Consider the following 21482-nt stretch of genomic DNA (forward strand, 5'->3'; position numbering starts at 1 on the left):
GGGGCACGAAACAAAGCCAGCGCCGGAGGCCGGGCGATGGAGCCAGGGCCCAGCACCACCGAGACCACAAAGGAGAGACAGCGGCGGTACGAAAGGAGGAGAAACCTTTTGCTTGGCCTCTCTGCAAGACAGAAAGTCTCCTCGTGCCTCCCCTTCCCCGCAGGAAGCCCAGAGACCTACTGGTCCCATCACCAAAGTGGTTTTCGGGTGCCCCTCACCCATCTCGCTCCATCGCGAGAGCGGTACCACGTCCCCCAGCATCACTCTGATTTCCCAGCTTTGCCGTCACCCGCTCGCACGGAGCTGGAGGACGAGCAGTTTGTCTTTTGGCAAGTTAAGGAAACGCCGTCTCGGGACGCAGAAGAGGAAAGCACCGGGTAGGAAATCAAGGTCTTGGCCAACAAACATCGAGGAAACAACACACCAGCCTCCACGGACCCGACGGCCACCGGTCAGCGGGATTTCGGCAGCGTCGTCTCGCACATCCACTGGCTGCGGGAGGGAAGGGCTGAGCAGCCCGTGAATGAATCCCCCGCTCGCAGAGACGCCAGCGGACGGTGTCTGAAGGGTTTCAGAATGCCCTCCCCTTTAACGTAAGTGGCTTCGGTACTAGAAACAAATCAAAAGCGCTGTTATCAGAAACAGGGACCACAACTATTTAATCCTTTCAAGAGGAGGCTTTCCAGGCTTGGTAAGGAGCACACGCTTTCAGCCAGATTCAATAAAAATTAAATTAGGCTTCAGATTCTTTATTGAATGGGGCCCTTCAGCGTTTTAACACTCAGCTGCGAGGAGGGGGAAGGGGAGGGGAAAAGCTGCAGCTTTACTGGGAGCCCTGGGAATTTCCAGAGCACCTTGACTGCAGAACTGGGCAAGCCAGGGGAGAGCACTCGACTTCCTCCAAAAATTAGCAGAAAAGAGCAGGAATTCTTTCAACCACGAGTATTCAGAGAGTCTGAAGGTCAGAGTCAGGAACTTCAGTATCAGTGTGCTCTGTGTCAGAGTAACCCAAATGAAAAGCAGAGATTAAAGCTCTCCAGTTTGACTTGTGAACAAGGACTGGCTGTGGAGCATCTCCTCTTTATCAGCAATCTGGGATGATAAACTAAGCAAGCGCAGATTTCCCCCCCCCCCGCTCTGAATTTTAGCCACTTTTCAGAAGAAACCAGCCTCGTTAATCAGACAGTAACAGGCCCACGTTAAATGGATGCACGTTGAGCGACGCCGTTCAGCTGCACCAGACAATACGGGTGCGCTCGAGTCACACGTGAAGGACGGGAGGCAACGGGCACGACGGCACATCTTCACCCACCAGATCATCCCGGCTCGCCTCCCTCCGGCAAAACGCTCCCGGAGATCTGGCTCATCCCAGGAAGCAGGCTCTCCCTCTCGCTTCCCTGAGGAACTTTATTTAAAAAAAAAAAAAAAAAAAATTGAAACAAAATTCTCAAATGGTGGCAAAATCCCCCAGGGGAAAACAAGAGAGCTATAAAACATGTTTTGTTTCTGACTTGATACAGACTGTAATTATCTCCAGTTGCAGCTCTGTAGGTGAGAAAGCTTTCCTGACTACCTAAAAAAAAAAAAAAAAAAAGCTGGTGTCAGTTTAGAGCCAACACCGAAGAGGCTTCCAGGGAGGAGGAGGAGGCCAGAGGAGGAGAGGGGACACCCTGCTCGGCGGACCGAGAGAAGAAACGCAGCGTCGTCAGCAAGACCAGCCTGGCCGATGTTGGAGGAAAAACACCTTCTAGGAATCCCAGCAGAGCTTCTGCAGCCGAGCTGGGCGAGACGCAGCCCCCAGCTGCGACGGGAGCATCAGCAACTCCCTGATAGAACACACAAACCACCATCGCTCGGTCCCCAAAGCCTCTGTCCCCCCCAAACCAGCCACCCAGGCGAGCTCCAAACCTCCAAACGCCAGCGCCAGCCCCCTGCACCACATTCCCAGTTTACAGGCGCAGCCCCACCAGTTGGAACCACACATCCCCAGCTGGTCTCCAGGCTCACCCCCGTTTTTGGTTCATAACGTCCCCACCCCGGCGGACGCCACCGCCGGCCCGTCGTTCTGTGCGGGCACACGAGAGCGTCGCAGCGCGGTGCCCGTCCCTGCCGCTGCGGCCTTGGGCACAGCCAGGGCCAAGGCAGCCATCGGCCTCACCATCACACTCCTCTGGACGTTCCTTTAGCTTTAGGCGGTTTTACTTCTCCGGTGCTCGAAAGACAGGTTTGCCGTTCCCAGACAAACAAAGCAGCAGCCCAATTTTCCATTTATATTTGATACAGCACCCACAAGGAACAAAAAAAAAAAAAAACAACCAACCCAAACCAAAACAACTATTTTAAAAGCTGGAACAAGTGAGTTGGGCAAAAAAAATGAATATTATACTGGAGAAACAGGTATATCTAGGGACTAGATGTAGCCGGTTCTTAACGTGCAGCTCGTACAGATAAATATCCCTCCGAGATTTACCTGATGAAGGTGGGACCAAGCAACTGAAATTTGGCAGCATCAGCAAAAGCTGATTTCAACTCAAGTTTATTCAGGGAAGCCCCAGGAGGTTACAACCCCTTCCCTGTCTTTCTTTTAGGGCTCCTCTGTTGTGTTAACCCACACTTTTGTCTTCCTCGACTCCCACGCGACCAACCGCATCGTCCAGCCGCTATCCCAGCCTCAGACCCTCCAGAACTAATTGATGGGTTGCAATTAACAGGCTGACACGCAGCAAAGCTGGAAGGCAACGCAAGATAACGTGCCATCCTACCTGCCCGACCGAGAACCAGCAGTACCCAGAAGGAAAAAAAAAAAAAAAAAGAATCTTACAAAAGAAACCAGCAGACACTCAGCAAGAGTCCCCTGGAGCCACAGGGGAGGCTGCAAGTGCAGAAAAAACAGACAGAAATCCTCCGGTTTCTACCTCTGGATGCAATCCAGACCGGGAGGTGCAACCCACACTTCTCCTTTCTCGCAGGAGTCCAAGCGAGGCGCCCGAGGTCAAGGCCACGACATCCAGAAGCGAGGCCACCGCTGCCGGAGGCTCCCTCCAGCTCCGTGCGGCCGCCGGCAGCACCCAGCACCCCGAGCGCGGCTCAGCCGAGACGGGACGCGCTCCGACGCCCCATCCCCGTCCGGCCAAGAGCGAAGTCTCCTCTTTCCCTCTGTTGCAGACTCTCTGCACGAGGGATCTCCGATGTGCCACGAGGGATCTCTGAGCCGCCTCCTCTCCGGACCAGCCAGGGCTAAAACTTTTTTATGGCTCCAAAATCCTCCCGGCAATCCTGCTCCTGCCTTCCTGAGGAGCTGTTTACACTGGCCGCCGTCACAAGCATCCGAGGCAAGACGGACTCTACAACAGATCTCCTCTGACATTTCTTAAAAGGAAAAATCTTCCCCCGGCCACGTGGTTCCAGTGACACAAGGTCTCCCCAGTCCCACCCCGCCCAGTAACAACCAGTTTCTTCACTCATCTCTGCTCCAGCAGCACACGGAGTTACCACGAGTGGAGCCGCCACACAAGAGGCAGCTGACGGCCCTGGAAGAGCCGAAGCAGCTACCTGGGTTCCTGCCTCTGAGGGAGCACGAAAGGAAAATAAAAGGACAAACCAGACCCAGCGCCTGCTCCACTCCTTGCGAAGCTGCTCGTCTCCCGCGGAGGAGGAGGGCGAGGACGCGGCGTGTGCCACGGCCGCGCGGCGCCTCCGGGTACCGGTGTGCAGAGCAAAGGGACGTGCTCCATGTGCAGATCACACGTTTATTTCTGTTCTTGTTTCTCCGCCGTCCAGGTAAGACATCACCTTGATAACCCTGCCTGTACCCGTTGCTTAATGCGACGCAGCTGCGAGGCAACACCGGCTGCCACCAGCCAGCCCGGAGCAGCGGAGGAGGCAGCGCCAGCCCGGCAGGTCCTTCTTGGAGAACGAAGCACCGAAAGCAAATCTTTCAGGCCTTGCCTGGGTCAGGGCGCTCGCGGCGCTCCCCAGCTCACAGCAGCTTGACAAGCCCTGTCGGGATGCTCAGCGCTTGCAATGAGGATGAGATCGGTGGCGAGGAAGTCGCTCGGGGTAGTTCATCTCCGGAGATTACCCAGGTAGAAAGCCAGGCTGTTCACAACAGCGGGGTACTGACCCCGCTCCCTGCGACAGCACGACCACGCCGCGATCGGGCACCGCAGACGCTGAAAATTTCGCGGGAGCGATAGCGGGCACGTGAGTCTCTGCTGCACAGACGTTTACAGGAGAGAAAATCCTCCCTGTGACAAGCTGGTCGCTAAACCAGAGCCCTATGGAGAAAGGAGGGCGGCTGTGTTAGAAGGAAGCTGGTCTCGCTCCGAGGAGGAGCACAGTCCTCTGCAAAGGTCAGCGGCAGAGTTTGGGTGGGGAGCAGCGGTGAGGGACAAGCGCCGGCGTCATCGAGAACGGAACGCAGACAGACGGGGCATCTGCAGCAGCTTCAGGAGACCAGAAGCATCCTAAACCCTTAGAGCAGGGCTATTTTCTAGAAAGATTAATTTCCACTCTTCCCAAGCGCAGCGTAAGTCCATCCGCACGCAGGGACCGCTACAGCCTAACGACGCTCCGGCAGACGGGACGACGCGTTTTCTCCCGGCCTGCCAGTGAAGCAGAGACGTGCAGGAGCATCTCCCGCCCCGGCAGGGACGACGTGACACGGTCCAGGAGGGCAGAGCATCTCCCGCATCCCGCACGGGCAAGAACAGTTTTCAGTTGCCACCGTCAACCAGAAGGTTGCCATCCTCCAGCCACCGACACACGGCCGGTAACACCAGTAAATCCCAACGGAGCGTTTTTTATTCTTCCGAGCAGACCCTGAGCATCCAGGGAAGCGGATGGTCGCAGAGCCGCCTTTCCACCTCCTGAGTGCCAGACCCAGCCTCCACGGATGGCTCAGCGTTGTTTCCAGCTTCAACCTAGACTTTACACCAGACTTTGCCCCAGCAGGAATAAGCCTCACTGGGACAGAAGACTCGGAAGCGATGTGGGTACCCCCCGCCCCCCCCAGGAAACAAAACCCGCGCGGAAGCGGGCGCCTTCACGCGCAATTCGGCAACGTTTGGGGCTGCGGTAGTTCAAGAAAGCAAACGGGTTGGATTACCAGAACGAACGCAGGGTCACACGGAAGAGACTCCGCAACTCGGGTAGCACCAGTGTCCAGCATCCAAACCCCGACGTCCCCGCGTCACGCCAGCCCCAACGTCCCCGCGTCACGCCAGCCCCAACGTTCCCATGTCAGCCCCAACGTCCCCGCGTCACGCCAGCCCCAACGTTCCCATGTCAGCCCCAACGTCCCCGCGTCACGCCAGCCCCAACGTCCCCGCGTCACGCCAGCCCCAACGTTCCCATGTCAGCCCCAACGTCCCCACGTCACGCCAGCCCCAACGTCCCCGTGCGCCACGGCCAGCTTAGAGCGCAGGCACTCCAAGCAGCTCTGCCACCATCTTGGTCCCCCCAAACCGCGCTGCGCCGTAATTTATATATTAAAAACTACTACATCGGTGGAATAAAAGCTGTTTAAAGCCCCGTTCTGCTGGGCTCAGGGAGCAGAAACGGCATTTACATGCGCTGAGGAGGCGAGGTCCAACTTACCTGGACGGGCTCCGCTCCCGCTGCTCAAAAACCACTTTTGCACCCCTGAATCGCACGATTCCCCTCGCACGCTTAAAACCACTCCGAGCCCGTAGGCAAACCGCAGGTTTCACACGGTTTGGCTCCTCGTCTGGAGCCGGCCGGCGCCGTGGGATGGAATCGTGTGTCTAGGGGCTGCCGAGAGCCCGGCACATGCACCGCTCCGACGTCTTCGCTTCCATCTAGGCTGAATACAAACCAACATCTACGTCGTAAAATGCATTTCAACACAGCACACACAAAATGGCTGGCTCCCAAGACGAGCATTTCCATACAATACTATAAAAAGGATAATAACCTAAAAAGGTAATTATGACTTAACGGCTCGGCAGTCTGAAGAGAGATCTGCAAGAACACTGATGCAAAGGGGGGGGAAAAAAAAAAAAACCACCCAACCCACTATCGAATAAAAACGTGCTGCTCTTTGAATCCTGATGCTACGGATTGTAAGTTGTCAAGAAATACTACGCTGGGCTCGGATTATTGTGTGAGCCGCAAAGAGAAATACTACGCTACAGCCCTGTGGAGGAATTTTTATGCAGGTAAGAAAGAAAACACGTAGGGCCTATCGCGGAGATTTTATCAAGAGCGGAACGTGCACGAGGCTTTAAAGAAACACACAGTCCTAAATACAGCCTTAACAAAGAGAAAAGAGCTGACAGAGTCTTCAAAAAAAATTCACCGAGCGTAGAAGGAGAGTCATTCATAAACTGGGGGCTTCTCCCTGCCACTCGGATGCACGAGAGGGGAATTAAAAAAATAAGACAAAGAAAATATTTTAGAAGACAAACCGTCAGGCTAGTTTTCGACAGGATCGTGGAGCTGTCTCTCGGTTGCAGCAGACCGTAAATTCTTACAGTCGTTTCGGCGCAAACTCATTAAACAGTTCTGCCGTTTCCCCTTCCCATCCCCAGCTCTGAGCGACGGGAGACACCGGTCCCCCCCCCTCTCCGACAGCCCCACTCCCCACCCGGCTTCCCGCACCTTCCCCCGGCAAACCGGAGCCCCATCCAGAAAGCAAATTAATAAAACAAACGGACAAAAATATTCGCCTGTGATTCTAAAAGCACCACGCTGGGTACGGACACATCGCAACTTCCACATCGCTGGATAAAACGCCCGTGGCTGCAGCGGGGGGGGGGGACGGGACTGCACAGCTTGAGAAACACAACCCCGACCCCCCCAGACCCCGGATCGCCGCTGCCGGGCTCGGAGCAGCCCCGGGTTTTGCAGCCGCGGGTTTTGCAGCCCCAGGTCGAGTTTTGCACAGTCCGAGCCTAAGAGTGGGGAGCAGGCGGTGGGCAGAAAAAGTGCTTCTTTCCCTCTCCTACCTCCCCCTCCTAAGTTGGCGTTTTTTTAGCAAAGTTAATTTATTAGGAGGAGGGAATCGCAGCTGCTGCATCCAGCGCAACGGACCTTACACCTTACGCCGTGAAATCATTTTCAGGTGGTGGCAGATGGGGAGAGGGGAAAGGAAGAAAAAAACAAAAAAAATCTGCTTTTTGTCCCTCAACGGGGAGGGGGGAAAAAAAAAAATAAATATAAAAACACTCCTCCTGCTTCACGGGGAGTTTGGCTGCGAACACACGCTTTGGGGAAAGCCAGCCCTGCCAGCTGGAAAACGCTCCCCACCCTCAACGAACCGGTCAGTTAAACCCAAAAAATAAAATAATACTACTACTACTAAAGGAGAAGGGGGCAAGGGGAGCGTTCGCCTCCATCCTCCTCCACCTCTCCTCCCCATCCGTCAGGCTGAGCGAGCCGGGGATGACGCAGGCTTCCTTATATAATGCGCCGCGATTTCCTCGACTGCGGGCCCTGCCTTTGTGCGCGCCGCACGCTCCTGCGCGCTGGCGGCGAGCCACGCGCGCCCGTCAGCTGGCGGCCTCCCTGCGCAGCGGGGCCGGCGTGGAGAGGGCAAAAAATAAAAATTATAAAATTAAAAAAAAAAAAGGGGGGGTTGGGGGGAGGGGGGGGATGCTGTGATATCAAACCATCAGCGCTACAGACAAAAGAAAAAAAATTAATAATTTTTTTTTTTTTTTTTAAATACCCCAAATCAGCCTTTTCTTGCAGCGGGGAGGGTCGGATTTAGTAATTCCGGCAGCATAGCGATGGTAGGAGCCTGGAGAGAGGTTGGGGGGGGTTTGGGGGGGGAAGGGGGGGAAGGGAACCACTCCACCAGCAAATACAAGCAACAGTGCTAGTTTTCTCCTTAAAATATTCTGTAAAGACATTACATTTAGCTGCCAAACTCATGTTAAAAAAAAAAGAGAGAAAAAGCAGATCTGATAATCCATAAAGAGCCTTTTGTCTGTGAAAAAAAAAAAAAAAAAGGACAGTCTAAAGAATACTTACAGGTACAATATTCCTGCTGCCTCCTTTAGTTGTCAAGAAAATTAGGGAGAAAAGAAGGGGGGACAGGAGAGCCGGGGAGCGGGGACGGCAGAGCGGGAAGGGGGGAGAGGAGGGCGAGGAAGAGCCAAGCTTTTTTTACGAGGAGCCCTCTCGGAAGAGCATGGGCGGCCCCGCGTGCCATCCCCCTCCAGGGACCTGCAGAAACCCTGTCTCAAAACGGGCACTTCCCTGCCAATCATGCGCTGTACTGTTATATTAAACAAAAGAAAAGGGGGATGCTTACTTTTACCCATGATGCCTCGCGGGGCAGGGAAAAAGAGAAAAAAAAAAAAAGAGAGAGAAAAAAAAAAAAAACCAGTTGCAGCCGGTTTGTAACCTCAGGACATGGAATTATCTCTTAATTTTTTTTTTAATTTTTTTTTTTTTTTTTTTAAGTGGGTTGTGGTATAAGAGTCAGTTGGCTGCCGCCCCCTCCCTCCCCCCGGCCGCCAGCAGCCCCTGGCCCCCCGCCAAACTTTGTCTTCATTCATGAGAGCTCCTTTCCTCTGATGGTATTTTAACTGTTTCGCTCCCGAAAACGACGCTCGGGTCCCTCGCTGAGCCGGCGGATGTGGGGCTTTGCTCTACCCCCCCAAAAAAACCAACCCACACCCCAAGTTAAGGGAAAGGCGTCAAAGCATCCCCTCCATGGCCAAAGCATCCCCTCCATGGCCAAAGCACCCTCTCCAAGGCCAAAGCATCCCCTCCATCGTCAAAGCATCCCCTCCATCGTCAAAGCATCCCCTCCATGGCCAAAGCACCCTCTCCATCGTCAAAGCATCCCGTCCATCGTCAAAGCATCCCCTCCATCGTCAAAGCATCCCCTCCATTGTCAAAGCATCCCCTCCATCGTCAAAGCATCCCCTCCATGGCCAAAGCACCCTCTCCATCGTCAAAGCATCCCCTCCATGGCCAAAGCACCCTCTCCATCGTCAAAGCATCCCCTCCATGGCCAAAGCATCCCCTCCATGGCCAAAGCATCCCCTCCATGGCCAAAGCATCCCCTCCATCGTCAAAGCATCCCCTCCATGGCCAAAGCATCCCCTCCATCGTCAAAGCATCCCCTCCATGGCCAAAGCATCCCCTCCATCGTCAAAGCATCCCCTCCATCGTCAAAGCATCCCCTCCATGGCCAAAGCATCCCCTCCATGGCCAAAGCATCCCCTCCATCGTCAAAGCATCCCCTCCATGGCCAAAGCATCCCCTCCATGGCCAAAGCATCCCCTCCATGGCCAAAGCATCCCCTCCATGGCCAAAGCATCCCCTCCATCGTCAAAGCATCCCCTCCATGGCCAAAGCACCCTCTCCATCGTCAAAGCATCCCCTCCATCGTCAAAGCATCCCCTCCATCGTCAAAGCATCCCCTCCATCGTCAAAGCACCCCCTCCATCGCCGCGGTGGTCCCAGGGAAGAGGCCGAGGGATCCGGCGCGGGCGGCCGCGTCCCCGCACGCTGGGGGACGACGTCTCCGCGCCCTCGGGACAGCGGAGTGGCCGTGGACACCTGGTGTCAAACACCCGGATGGTTTTGAAGATGCCCGTTGCGGGGGTCGCTGTCTCATCTCCCCTCCTCTGTCGGAGAGGAAGGATCCGGTAGGATTTGGGGTGGTGGAGGGGGCACGGTGGCACCTGAGACCGGACCCCAGCCAAGAGCGGCGCTGCCAAACCTCAGCCTGAGCCGTTTTACCCAAATTTCAGAGAGGGGCAATTCCCACGGCTCCTCACCCCGCAGCACAGGTACTGGTCCCTACGAGGAGGAAGAGGATGCCCTGAAGTCTAGAGGTGGAAGCAAGCAAGACAAAACGGGGAGAGGAACCCGCAGTAAAGATGACGGGGATGAGTCTGAGGCCTCGTTAAGGATTTAACGGGCATTTTGAGTGTCCACCACACCAAGCAGCTCCTCCGAAAGCAACGAGGCCAGAAGCGATTCATGTCCCTCTTTGTCCAGCTCTGCTGAGCCCATCAGCTTTTTGTAAAACTGGAATTATCAAATTTGGTTTCTTTATGCTGAAAGCAGAAATAAAACCACTATTCCCCCATCTTTGCGAGCCAGAGCAGAGAACCCGAGAGACGAAGAGCCTGACGTGAAAGCGAAGCGGAGCTGGGCTGCCGACACCAACCCTACCCAGATGTCTACTGATATGTGTCCAGAAATAGGTTAAAATGCTTGGAACAGACTTTTTTGAATGACCATATCCCTTCCCCAAGGTATCTCCAGTATATTTTATCACATATTACTTATATTCCCAATATATTTTGCCATTTAAAGTTCCTATGCAAAGGGAAAGGCCTAGGGCTCACCCACCAGACCCGGTCTGGTCTAAATCCCCTCCGTCAACGAGTCACTCCAAGCATTTTCCAAAGCTGGTGAACACACAAATTACCCCAAAACCCAGCATAAACCCGGCTTTACCAAACACGGAACGGGAATCGGCGCCTCAAGGGTTCAGATGAAAACAGTTGGTGTGACCAGGCGGCTGAAATAACTGATGAAACAGGAACCTTCCATTTTGGGTTGCAAATCACAAAATGGTGCTAATCAAAGGTTAACAAGAGCGCTAGCGTCAATTTGGAGAGACTCCCTGCATGTAATTAGTCTCAGTACTACACTTCACGTATTTGTGGAACAAGCAGAAGTGACCGACTTACAAATTACATCTTTTTCAAGATAGCACACACAGGTTGCACTGGTTTTACACGCTGAAAGCGTTATCAAATCATCTTCTAAAAATAAAGCGATCGCACAGCGCACAAATAACCGTGTCATCTATAATCCCCAGTAACGATCACGTATTTAGTCAACCTATGGGCTGCGGAGAATCCGGTAATTAAGCGGAGTTTCAACGCCACTCCAAGCACTGGTACTACTCCAGTTTGCCTTTATTAGATAAAATGGAACAATTTCGTTTACAAAGGGGGAAATAACTAATTAGGCTTTAATTACATGGTAGTTACCGTAGATTTATAAACTAATGAGGTGGTGGTTGAGCCCCAATAAGATTTATTTCCAGGCTGCATCCACCAAAAAGGCGAAGAGCGAGCGACAGGTCACGGGACAACGAAGAGAAGCGTGGGGTAAGAAATCGGTATTTTTTAATTTTTTTTTTAGCAGAAAGCCCAAGCGCATCACAGCTAAGAAATCCTGAGACTCTGCTTGAAGAAATGATGGGTTTTGATGGGTTTTAGGGTCTCTGGGGGAAAAAGAAGGTACCCCATTCAGAAAGCTCTCTTCCCTACGGCACGAAGGCGCCGCGGCTGGTGGGCACAGCCCCCCTCCATCTAAAATCCACAACTGAGATGTTGTTGCTGACGGTCTCTCAACATTCGTGTCTAAGCAACGTGCGTCCAGCCGCGCGTCTCCGCAGCTGAACTTCAGTCTCCCAACACCGGGTCCGCGTAGGATGCCCAGTGCAGCCGCAGCCCATACACTGGTGCTCACTGGTATTCACCTCCCCGGGCCCCGCAGGGAGACGCTGCCCAGCCTTGCAGCTTGTAATTCCTTCACCATGTCATGGAGAAACATCAACTGCTATCAAGGAGGAGATTGCACTACCCGAAATGGTTCTCTCAAGGGAAATCTCCATCCTACACTTCTTTATCTCACCTCCTCATCGACGTCAGCCCACCACGGCAAAAAGTTTCTTCGGCCTTTTTCTCTGTCCTCAGCCGTTTCCATTCTCTGATTTTTTTTCAGGACCGTTTCACGCTTTTTCTATGCTCCCCATCTTCCTCCAGACCTTTCATCCTTGTTTTAAGGCATGCGGAGGTTCAGCAGAGATTAAACTCTTTCCAACAAATTAGGGGTGGTTGAAGGTACCTTACATCTCTCCTCCTGCCCTGTCCTTTATCCCGCTGTTGCAAGGCTTCTGAAAGATCTTTATGGCCAGGATGGGGAAAGGTATTGGTAAAACATCACTGGACTGTTCATTTAATTGAATTTTAGGGTCCTTTCATAAGGACCCATCCTCTGGGTGCTTCTATTTCCAGTATGAAAAGGCCTTTGACGAAGTCTGCAAAAGTGCTAACAATAGCTGCTTTTATACGGCTCTGTTTCCCGAACCCAATTCATTATCTGCAGGTGATCCATCGCTGAGAAATCTCTCCCCATTCCCGTCGGCTCTGCTGGGTGATTAGCCCAGAAGTCCCCATCTTCTCTTCATTTATGCTTTTACAGCGATTCTTATATATAATACACAAAGGATGGGTGGCAAGGGTCTCTAGGGCGGCAAACCTTCAAGCTTTCCCAGGTAACTAATCAGGAAAGTAAGAAAGAAGCGGCCAAGCAGAAAAGTAGGATGCGATCGCCTGGAGTTAATTTATTGGGACGAAATATTTGGAAAGTTTGAATTATAAAGTCACTTGTTGAAGGACTAACATAGTGTGGTACCCACGTAACGGCAGGGTGAGATCTGGCCCGTGATCCGACCGCCACACCCCGGTCCAGGAAACAACGATGGTGCCACAACCCCAAAATAAGCACCAAAATGGGGTGATGCTTCCGACACCGAGGACGAGCGATGAATCCATCGCACCCAACCGTGCGGGAGAGGGGGGTAAGAGTTGAAGAGCAGAGGGTGGGTTTGAAGGTAGAGGCTGGTAACGAGGTTGAGCCCCGAAGACTCCCCACGCCCGGCGCGAAGACGGCAGGAAGGGTGATTTCACAGACAACCAACGGGTAGGGAGCGATGACAAGGTGAAAGCCCACGATGCAAAGAGCAGTAAATGTCACAACAGTTGTTGGGGATGGGGAAAAAGATTTAATTATAATACTTCTACTGAATTTTAAATTCAACCAGAACTAAACATCCAACGATTGTTGGTGTGGTCTAAATATAAGAAGAGTAATAAAGTCAGCAATTCAAAGCAATCGTAGCAGTAAAGGACGGGGACACAGGCAGCATCGCTCCTCAGCGTTGCCTAAATCCTGCGCTGGATCTCCAGGTGAGACTCCACGAGGAGCTGGAGGTCAGGACACAGACTTGCAGCCGTGCTGCCGGTACTTCAAACCAACACATCGAAGACCAATAACCGTCTCCTAATCATTTTTCTTAAAAGAAAAACCAACCCCACGGACTGTCACAGAATCATCTCGGTTGGAAGAGACCGTGAAGATCACCTAGTCCAACCGTTAACCCAACACCGACAGTTCTCAACTCCACCATCTACATCTACCAACTGCCCCTCACTGCGCCGGGGAGCACCAGCGAGTCTCCGCCCCAGCAGGGCCCAAACGCGGCAGCGTTCCGCAGCAACGCGAGCGATGGGCAGCGGGCGCGTTTCACCAGGACTCAGCTCTTCCCTCGTTGCTTATTCCCCACCTGCGCTGACCTTCGGTTGTACATCCGTCAGCCGAGCTGCCTCTTCTCCTCCAAAACAGAGGGGTTCCTCGATCAAATCTCTTCATGTTTTTTGGACTTTCTTTCCTTCCTTCTCATTAGCTAATAGCATGCAGATGATTGCCATCATCATAATACAGCTTCAGACTAACAGCAAGTACTTTGAGAAATATTTTGGTGAAACTGGAAGATGATTACATGAGGGAAGGAATGATTTTTTTTTTTTTTTTTTTTAATTTGCCATTCAATACGACTTCAAAGCCTGCTAATCTCAAGGCAAAGGAACTGGTTAACAAGGTTTCACCAGCAAACTCAACACGAAGCAGAACAACATTCACCAGGAAAAGGCGCCAGCACTGCCTCAGCGTGATTCAGTTATTCCATTTTCTAGGGGCCAGTCCCAACCAGCATAACCCCGCTGCCCAAGTCCAGCCCAGGCCTGGGGTTAACCCCCCTGAAATGATCGGTTCTCTCTAACACACAACACAGCCGAGGCTCAGATCTTGCCTTTGACTGATCTCCTTGGAATTTTGCACTACGGCGCCAAGATTAGTTCCCTTCCCTCACTTTTAACAGCAATTTGAACAGCCCGGTCACCATCCCCGACACCACCGACTAGCTGCAATGTGATATTTTCATCCCGGCGCTATCCCGCCGGAAAGCCAGGGGACAGCAGGCCTATTTCCATCCTCACCACAGAGCGTGGGAAGCTAACCATGGCCAGCAGCTGCCGCCTTCCCAGTCCAGTTGTTTTCAGCGCTGACAAACCAGCGAGCGGCACTTTGGGTCCACGTATTTCGGAGCAGCAGACTAAACGAGAGTAAAGCAAGTCCAATTAACATAAAAATGCCGGCGTGAGAGCAAATCAACAAAAAAAGTCCATATGGGGAAGAGAAAGGAAGGAGTCCACGGGCTGCTGGTGGTCCAACCAAACCCCACTGGCGAGTGAAAACGGGCTCACCGGCGCAGCAAGAGAAACACCCAAAACTGCCATATGGTGCCCAGCAATTTATTAAGACATCCTTGGTGGCTTGCAGCAAGCTTCCCGACCCGTCGTTCCTTCGATTTATCCAAATCTCAGCGAAACAGGCTGACTAAATACAGCTGAGCCCAGAAGGGAGGTTATTTTAAACCGGTATTGCTAACGAAATCAGGATCTGAGCTGCCGTTCAAGCTGTTCCTTTAAAACCAAGCCTATTAGCATCGTTCCCCTATTTCAGCGGCCACGTGTGTTGTTCCAGGGCTACTGAAACCGCAGCGTTACGTTAAACCAGCGTCTCCGAACTGAGAGCGGAGACTCCGGCCACGGACACCAAAGCGCCGCTTTCCTCCGCGTGGCCGCCGGTTTGTTGAAATTGTTGCAGGGACTAAAACAATAAGCTATTGAAATGCCAAAGCGGACTCACGCTGCACTAGTAGGTATTTGAAATTGTCAGGTCTCCAAGATTAAATTAGAATCAGGGACTTTAATAAGAAGCAAGTTAAGGAGTGATTCATAGAAGGGGAAAATGCATTAGGTTTGGACTTATTCGACAACAAGGGACTATTACCAAGCAACCATTTTGAAACTCTGAAAGTCTGCATCTGTCTGATTGATTTCCTTTCACTCAAAATTCCCTTTCAAAACCAAAAAAAAAAAAAAAAAAATCTAAAGAGCATCGTCTCTCGGCTGGTGACAAAGGTAAGTCAGACCGCGCGGGGCGTTAATTCGAGGAGCTGATGGCTCCAGCAGCAGCATCTCCACCCCGCACATCAGTCGCCCTGGTAATCGCTACAAACCACCATCTAAAGGGTTGTTTTAAACTGGGAGCGGCTCAGCTGATGCCCACATTTCCAGCTACTCCCCAGTCCAGGCGCTGGCGCGGCCCTTCGCTCAGCCACCCCATCAAGACAGCGATCCAACTTTTAACAAATACTCCACAGCATAAATCTTAAAACTCCCCGCGATTACGTAGCAAGTCAGGCAGCGTAAAGGACAAGTCGGTTTTCCAGTCGATACCTCAGCCCCCGATAAACGTGGGGAGTTGCCAGGGTGCAGACGGACAGACTCCACCTGTAGATGCTTGTAAAGATGGTTCAGAGTTTCATTAACTTTACACAGTTTGTTTCTGGATATATACCTATAGCCCTCAGCAGCTAACTGGGAAAGCAAAAATATATAAATAAATATCTATGTATCTATACAGATATAAAAGAACCATTTTTAAATGTCAAAGTGTTTACAGATTACAAAAACAAACCCCAAAACATTATGATTGGCAAAGTATACGAGGCTTTCGAGATAATGTCCTGCCCCCTCCCTCCCTCAGTTCCTCTCAGCAGTGAGGAGTTTCAGCTCTTTTGTCTTTTCAGGGACTAAGTTAATTTTATTCTACTCAAACAGTGACTCCGCTGCAGACAAAAGGAAAAATGAAGACCCACTGCAGTGAAACAAGTTTTATAATTCATTAAAGTGAATTATCTTTCTTCTCCTACAAACTGCGTTAGGCAGTCGAGGGGAAAAAGAAAAAAAAAAGAAAAAAAAGAAAAAAAAAAAAAAAAGACAAGCAAACTGTTAAACCCAGAACTTGTCAGCAGCAAAAACCTCGTCAGCAGAGGATTCCAGGTTATCCATCTCCCTTCGTGTCTCCTCGAAGGCACGACGTGAGATCGCGCACGTTTGCTTTGCAAGTCCTGGTGCTGGGACGGCGCCGAGAAACCTCCTCGCGTGGGCCGGAGGAGACTGGGGAGCACCTCCCCGGGGCGAACAGTTTGGGGGGAAAAGAGGTTGATTTAGTCTCCGACAAGAGGCATTTCAGGAGGACACATCCTCCTTCCTTGCTGGGAGCTTGAAGAAACACGCTTCCACCTGTTTCCTTGCTGGTAGGGACGCGACCAAAAGGTCTTGGGGCTTGGCAGGAGGGGGATAAAAACCCTGATCCCAACACTTGAGCTCAGCACGGCAGCAGGGAGAGGTTCCTCTCCTCTGAAAGAAGAAAGAGGTTCCTCTTTCCTCCGAAATCCCGTTTCCGTGGCTCGCTTCTTGGGATGAGTCGTCATCCGAGGCCCCAACATCAGGCCTGGAAAGATTTGGTGAGGGAAGGCAACGCCTAAGACACCGCGTGCGGTTTCTATTCCCTGCAAATCTTTACGCAGGTTTGGTGATAAAGATCCTGTTTCTTGCCTCCGATACTGAACCAGAGCATTAAGCGGAACCAAAGACAAGTATTGAAGCGTTTCGTCTCTGCGTATCGAAGCACACAGCCGCTCCGCTGCCAGGAACAGGCAGGGCATCGCCCAAAGCCGCAGGGCTGGGAGATGGAAAACGGGCAGGAAGCAGCGACATCCCCTCCCCGAGACGGGCTTTGGTTACGTCTCATCCCAAAGAACCAGAATTCTTGCATTCATTTTCGGAGATTCAATGAAAACAAGCCCTAAATCCAGGACACTCTGGAAAAAAATACACCGATTGGCTTCAGCGCTTTGAGCTCACGGTCACCACGATCTGCCCCAGAAGCCCAAGTCCAGCAGCGCCGCGACCACCCACCCTACAGGATCCCAAACGGGGTGTTTTAAGGCATTTTCACCTCTTCCATTGAACCGAAGGGCACGCGGCCACAAGTTATTTTATCGTTAGCACCGCCCGGCCCCCGCGCAGCCGTACCGAGCTGCTATTTTGGCGCAGGCGCCCGAAAGGCACCGGCAGGCGGCACGGCGCGCCGGGAGAGCGCATGCCCCAGCCGCCCCGCCGACGGCACCGCGCGTTTGCATATTCAACAGCAGCAAGGTTCGCCTTTAAAAAAAAAAAAAACCAGGCATGAAAAATTTACGCAGGAAAAGAACCGCTACGAGAGCACCAACTGCTGCGACAAAAACCAATAAACGGGAGGAAACGCGCGGCTCGGGGCAGATCCTCCAGCACCTCCGAGCGCAACAGGACACTTTTCCTCCTTCCTCGCTGCTCCCCGCTGCGCCGCGGGACCGGAGGAGACACAGCCCATTTCAGCCCAAACCAAGAATTTCTCTGGCTTTAGCTTTCTGTCACCACCTTAATGGTGTTTTAACGTCTCTCTCTCTCCTCTCACGACTCTTCCGATCATCCTCCTCCGACCTCGAGGAACCAGGCAGGGCTTGTAAGCGAGGGCTGCCTCTAATCTACCATCAGGACTCTGAAATTGGACAATTTCAGGGTTCAACCCCAAAAATACGCGCTCAAACCTGAGCGGTAGCGCCCTCCTCCCAGTGAGGGCCTGTTGAGCCATCCCAGCACGTGCACGGCTCCACCGTCGGTACAACCTACCTGGAAAAAAAACCTGCTGCCGCCGCGAAGCCGAAAAACTTTGATTAAGGATGAAACAAAATGGATGCAGCTTCGCCGGACCGACGCGCAGTGGTCGTGTCAAGGCTCCGCGGAAAAAAAGCCCCCGAGGCTCTTTATAGACTCCTCCGCGCCGGTCCTCGGTCTAATTTTAGAGAGGAGGCTTGGAAGCGCCTCTCCTCACACCCTCCGAATTCCAAATGCTGGTGCTGGTCTTCAGAAGGATTTCAGGCATATTCTGGATACCGCGATCACAAATAACCGGATAATATTCCGCGTTCAAGGGGCAGAGTTGCAAAACGAATTGTGCTCCGAAGTTTGGAGTTATCCCCCTTTTTTCAATACATCTTAAATAATTCCGTCTTCGCGAGGGCTGAGAGCGAGCGATTAGAAGCGATATGCCACATTTATATGAAAATCGTGGAGAATTTTTAAAAAAAAAAGGATAAATCCCAGCACTGTAGCCTCTTCCATGACCCACTTCCCGTGGATGGAGATGAGCTTTGAGGCCTGAGCTTGACAAACTTAAAAACATCCGACCTGAGATAATCGCCCACCCTGGTTTTGCAGAAAACAAGAGCGTAAGGAGGGAACCGATTCGTCACAACACGGAAGCCCCTGTACCTTCGGGCAGTATCATCAGCAAACGGGCCGGAGCTCTACTTGAAAACACGGCTTTGTTTTGTGAAAGTTGTATCTAGAGTTGTTAAAACAAACGGAGGGAGAACCTCGCTCTGGGATTCATTATACAGAGTTTATTGCCCCAGTTATGTGGGTCACACTGGGGAAAAAACAACAAAAAAACCCTGAAACTCCTTCAGTTTTTCTTGATTCCATGAAAAAAAAAAAAAATCCTAATGGCACGCTTTAAGATTTTGAGCATCTGAAGGAGAGAGAGCAAAGGGCAAGGAATGCCTCCAAGGTATGAGATGAAAAAGCTGCTCAGGTCAAGGACGGGACCCGCGATGCCCAAACGAGCCCCCCCACGCCTGGGGGTCCCCGAGTCCCAGCTCCCCTCTCCAGCCCCCCTGAAGCGGAGCCACGTCCATCGCCGGACCCAGGCACCACGCCGCCGCCGGGACGGCCTCCGTCCTCTGTCCAATTAACCCAGGAAATAATTCCTCTCCCAATCAGGTTTGGCGCAGGAACGCAGCGGGGTCCCAAGGCCGGTTTCCAGTTTAGTTGGAGTCCGGGAAACAGCGGGAAAGCTCGGGATGCTGCGCCCGGCCGGCGACGCTCCGGGGAGGGGGAAAGGCAGCGTCACCTCGACTGCTCCACAGAGAGCTGGAAAGGGCCAGGACAACCACCAGGTGCGGAGCTCCATTTTAAGGTTAGCTGGACTAAGAGCCCGTTCTTTTCCAGCTTTAACAAAAAGAAAAGCAGGAAAACACGAAGCGCTGCACATCCACGGGCCACGAAGCTTTGTCCCCCACCCCAACCGCACCGCGAGAGCGCGGGCAAGCTGGGCTGTGCGAGTCCCCGAAAGCAAGACCCCGACCGTCACACCGGGCAGGTTGATGTGTTTATCAAAGTCCCAATTTCAGAGGGAAAAAATAATTTAAAAAAAAAAAAAAAGAAAAATCTCTTTTTCAAATGACCCAGATAAGCATTTCAACTCCAGCTCTCACAGCAAGTACGTGCCACGGCAAAATGAGCCTCTCCCCGGGCAGATGGTCCAGTGGGACACGTGCGAGCGCAGCTCCACGGAAACCTCCTGAAGAAAGCGCAGCTGAGGCAGAGAATATTTGTGATTTTGGTTTTAAATAGCCAAATTACCTGAAATGCCAAAACCGACCAAGAGAAACGCCTCCAAGTCTGTCCCTAACAGCGAAGCAGAGAAACACGGGCTCATCGCAACATCGCACTTGGTGCGTCGCCCCGAGATGCTGCAAACTAAGTTACGGAACAGCGATAGATCATCCCACGGGTTTAAAAAAAAAAAAAACCTGCAAAATAACCTACACGCAACAAAATAAGTCACGGCAAACGAAACCCCGGCCATCTGCAACCCGGCTCCTCTGAACCACCTCGAGCTTAAGGAGCAGAAATCCACGAGTCCCTGCGCAAAACCCAAAGCCGCCGCTTCCCCCCCGCCCCGGGGTGGGATCGCCCGCGGCACCGAGGACCTGCGGGTCCCCAAAGCGCCTCCACGCTCCACCTGCCCGCGCAGAAGCGCCGCCGAGGCCCCGGCGCACCAGCTCCACGTAAAAGTAAGTTTCTTCTCCATCTTCCAGCGGTCGATCCAACGCTATAAAACTGCAGCGGCATGTGGCACGGCCTGATAGGTTGAATTTCTGCGCGCGAGGTGGATAGCTTTACATGGGGATTAGATTTATAGCCAATCTCTTTTTTTTTTTTTTTTTTTTTTTAAACAGAAACATTTTGCTGTTGTGCCTCGGCACAAACACGATGCAGAGCCGTGCGTTTGGTGCTCCCACACCACCCGAACCAAAGGCCCCTTTAAAAAAATAAAAGTCGCTCTCCATGGGGTAATACACTGGGTTGTAAAGAAAAAAAAAAAAAAAAAGGGGGGATTTTTTATTATTTTCTCTTTTTTCTTTTTCTTCTCCCACATCCCCAGTTCTAGTTATTACCAAAATGTTTGAAAAATCAGTGATTCCTACGAGCGAGTGGTGCAAGAGGACTCCTCCAAGCCGCGACGAGCGAGGCCACTCGCCAGACAAAGGCTCCCAAAAAGGGGTGAGTTGTCCCACGTGCAGCTCCCAAACCCCCCCCTCCCCGCCAAGACCGGGGTCCAGGGAGCAGTTTGGTGTTGGGTGGGGAAGAAGGAAGCGCAGAGAATTGTCAGTTAACAGGGAAATAATTACAAAAATAAGGTTCAATGATTGTTTTTCCTTAAATGCTGAAGGGACCAGCGAGCGCTGGAAGCAGCTCAGTGAATGAATCCGGGAAGCTCCTCTTATTTAAACCCCCCTGCATCTTGCGAGCGGTTGATCACGAGCCCCGCACCGCTCCCTCGGAAGAAAACATTGGCAGAAAAGCCACTTTCAAGAGCATCTTAAGTTTAATTAACTCCGCCGAGTAGATATTTCTGCTCTCCCCCTCCCAGAAACGTTGGAAAGGAGGCAGCGATCCCCTCCGCGCCGGAGCAGTCGGGAGCGCAGCAGGGGCAGGGATGCTGCGAGCGGAGCCGGGTGCCGCGGGAGCCCGTTGGCCGTCGGAAGAGGAAGCCAGGCCGCTCTCGGCACGGGCAAACCGCAGCGCTGCAAAGATGGATGCTCCCTGTCAGCTGCACGTCACATTCGGTTTCACGCAGCCTCGTGATCAGGAAAAGCGCCAAAGCGAAGGTTGCACCTCGCGCTGAAGATCTTAACGGCTCGGAAATCAGGTCGGCGGCCCCGAAATGGGTCTTTTTTTTTTTTTTTTTTTTGGTTTTTTTGGCTGTTTCCCACCGCCGGGCGCTCAGCAGCTCCGATGCGCCCAAGGAAAACCAGGAATGCCATAAATTCCAGGCCCGCTGCTACATCGCGGCGAGGCAGGGGGGATCCCTACAGACGTGCACCCCCCGAGACGCGGAAGGCGGCGTTTCACCCCCGAGGGCGCCGGGCCCCAGCGGCACCCCGGCTGCACCGAGCACCCACGTGAGCTGAAATCGCGGGTGACAGCAGCATCACGGGCCATTTCGAACCCAGTGATGTACCAGAGCGGATCCCCGGCATTTCGAGGGGTTGGGGGGGGGGGGGGGGGGCTCTCCCCGCACACCTAGACAGCTCAAGCACGGCCAGCCCTCGGCTCGCCGGTGAGAAGGCACGCGATCCTCCGCCGGTAGCCAACCACGCACGATCCTTAAAAACC

General features: G+C 52.7%; 1 protein-coding gene across 2 annotated transcripts in view; it reads right to left on the reverse strand.

Moving 5' to 3' along the window:
* Nucleotides 1-21482, reverse strand: part of GATAD2B (GATA zinc finger domain containing 2B) — a 44853-nt gene that overhangs the window by 21357 nt on the left and 2014 nt on the right. Inside the window, exon 1 of one of the 2 annotated variants that reach the window (XM_074853052.1) lies at nt 5599-5618. The exons of the other annotated variant lie outside the window; for it this stretch is intronic. The gene's annotated coding sequence lies outside the window, so the exon portion shown is untranslated. Of the gene's footprint in view, nt 1-5598; nt 5619-21482 lie in introns of those variants that run through there. 2 annotated transcript variants of the gene reach the window in all.

Source organism: Strix uralensis, chromosome 32, assembly GCF_047716275.1.
Source record: "Strix uralensis isolate ZFMK-TIS-50842 chromosome 32, bStrUra1, whole genome shotgun sequence".
Classification (NCBI taxonomy): Eukaryota; Metazoa; Chordata; class Aves; order Strigiformes; family Strigidae; genus Strix; species Strix uralensis.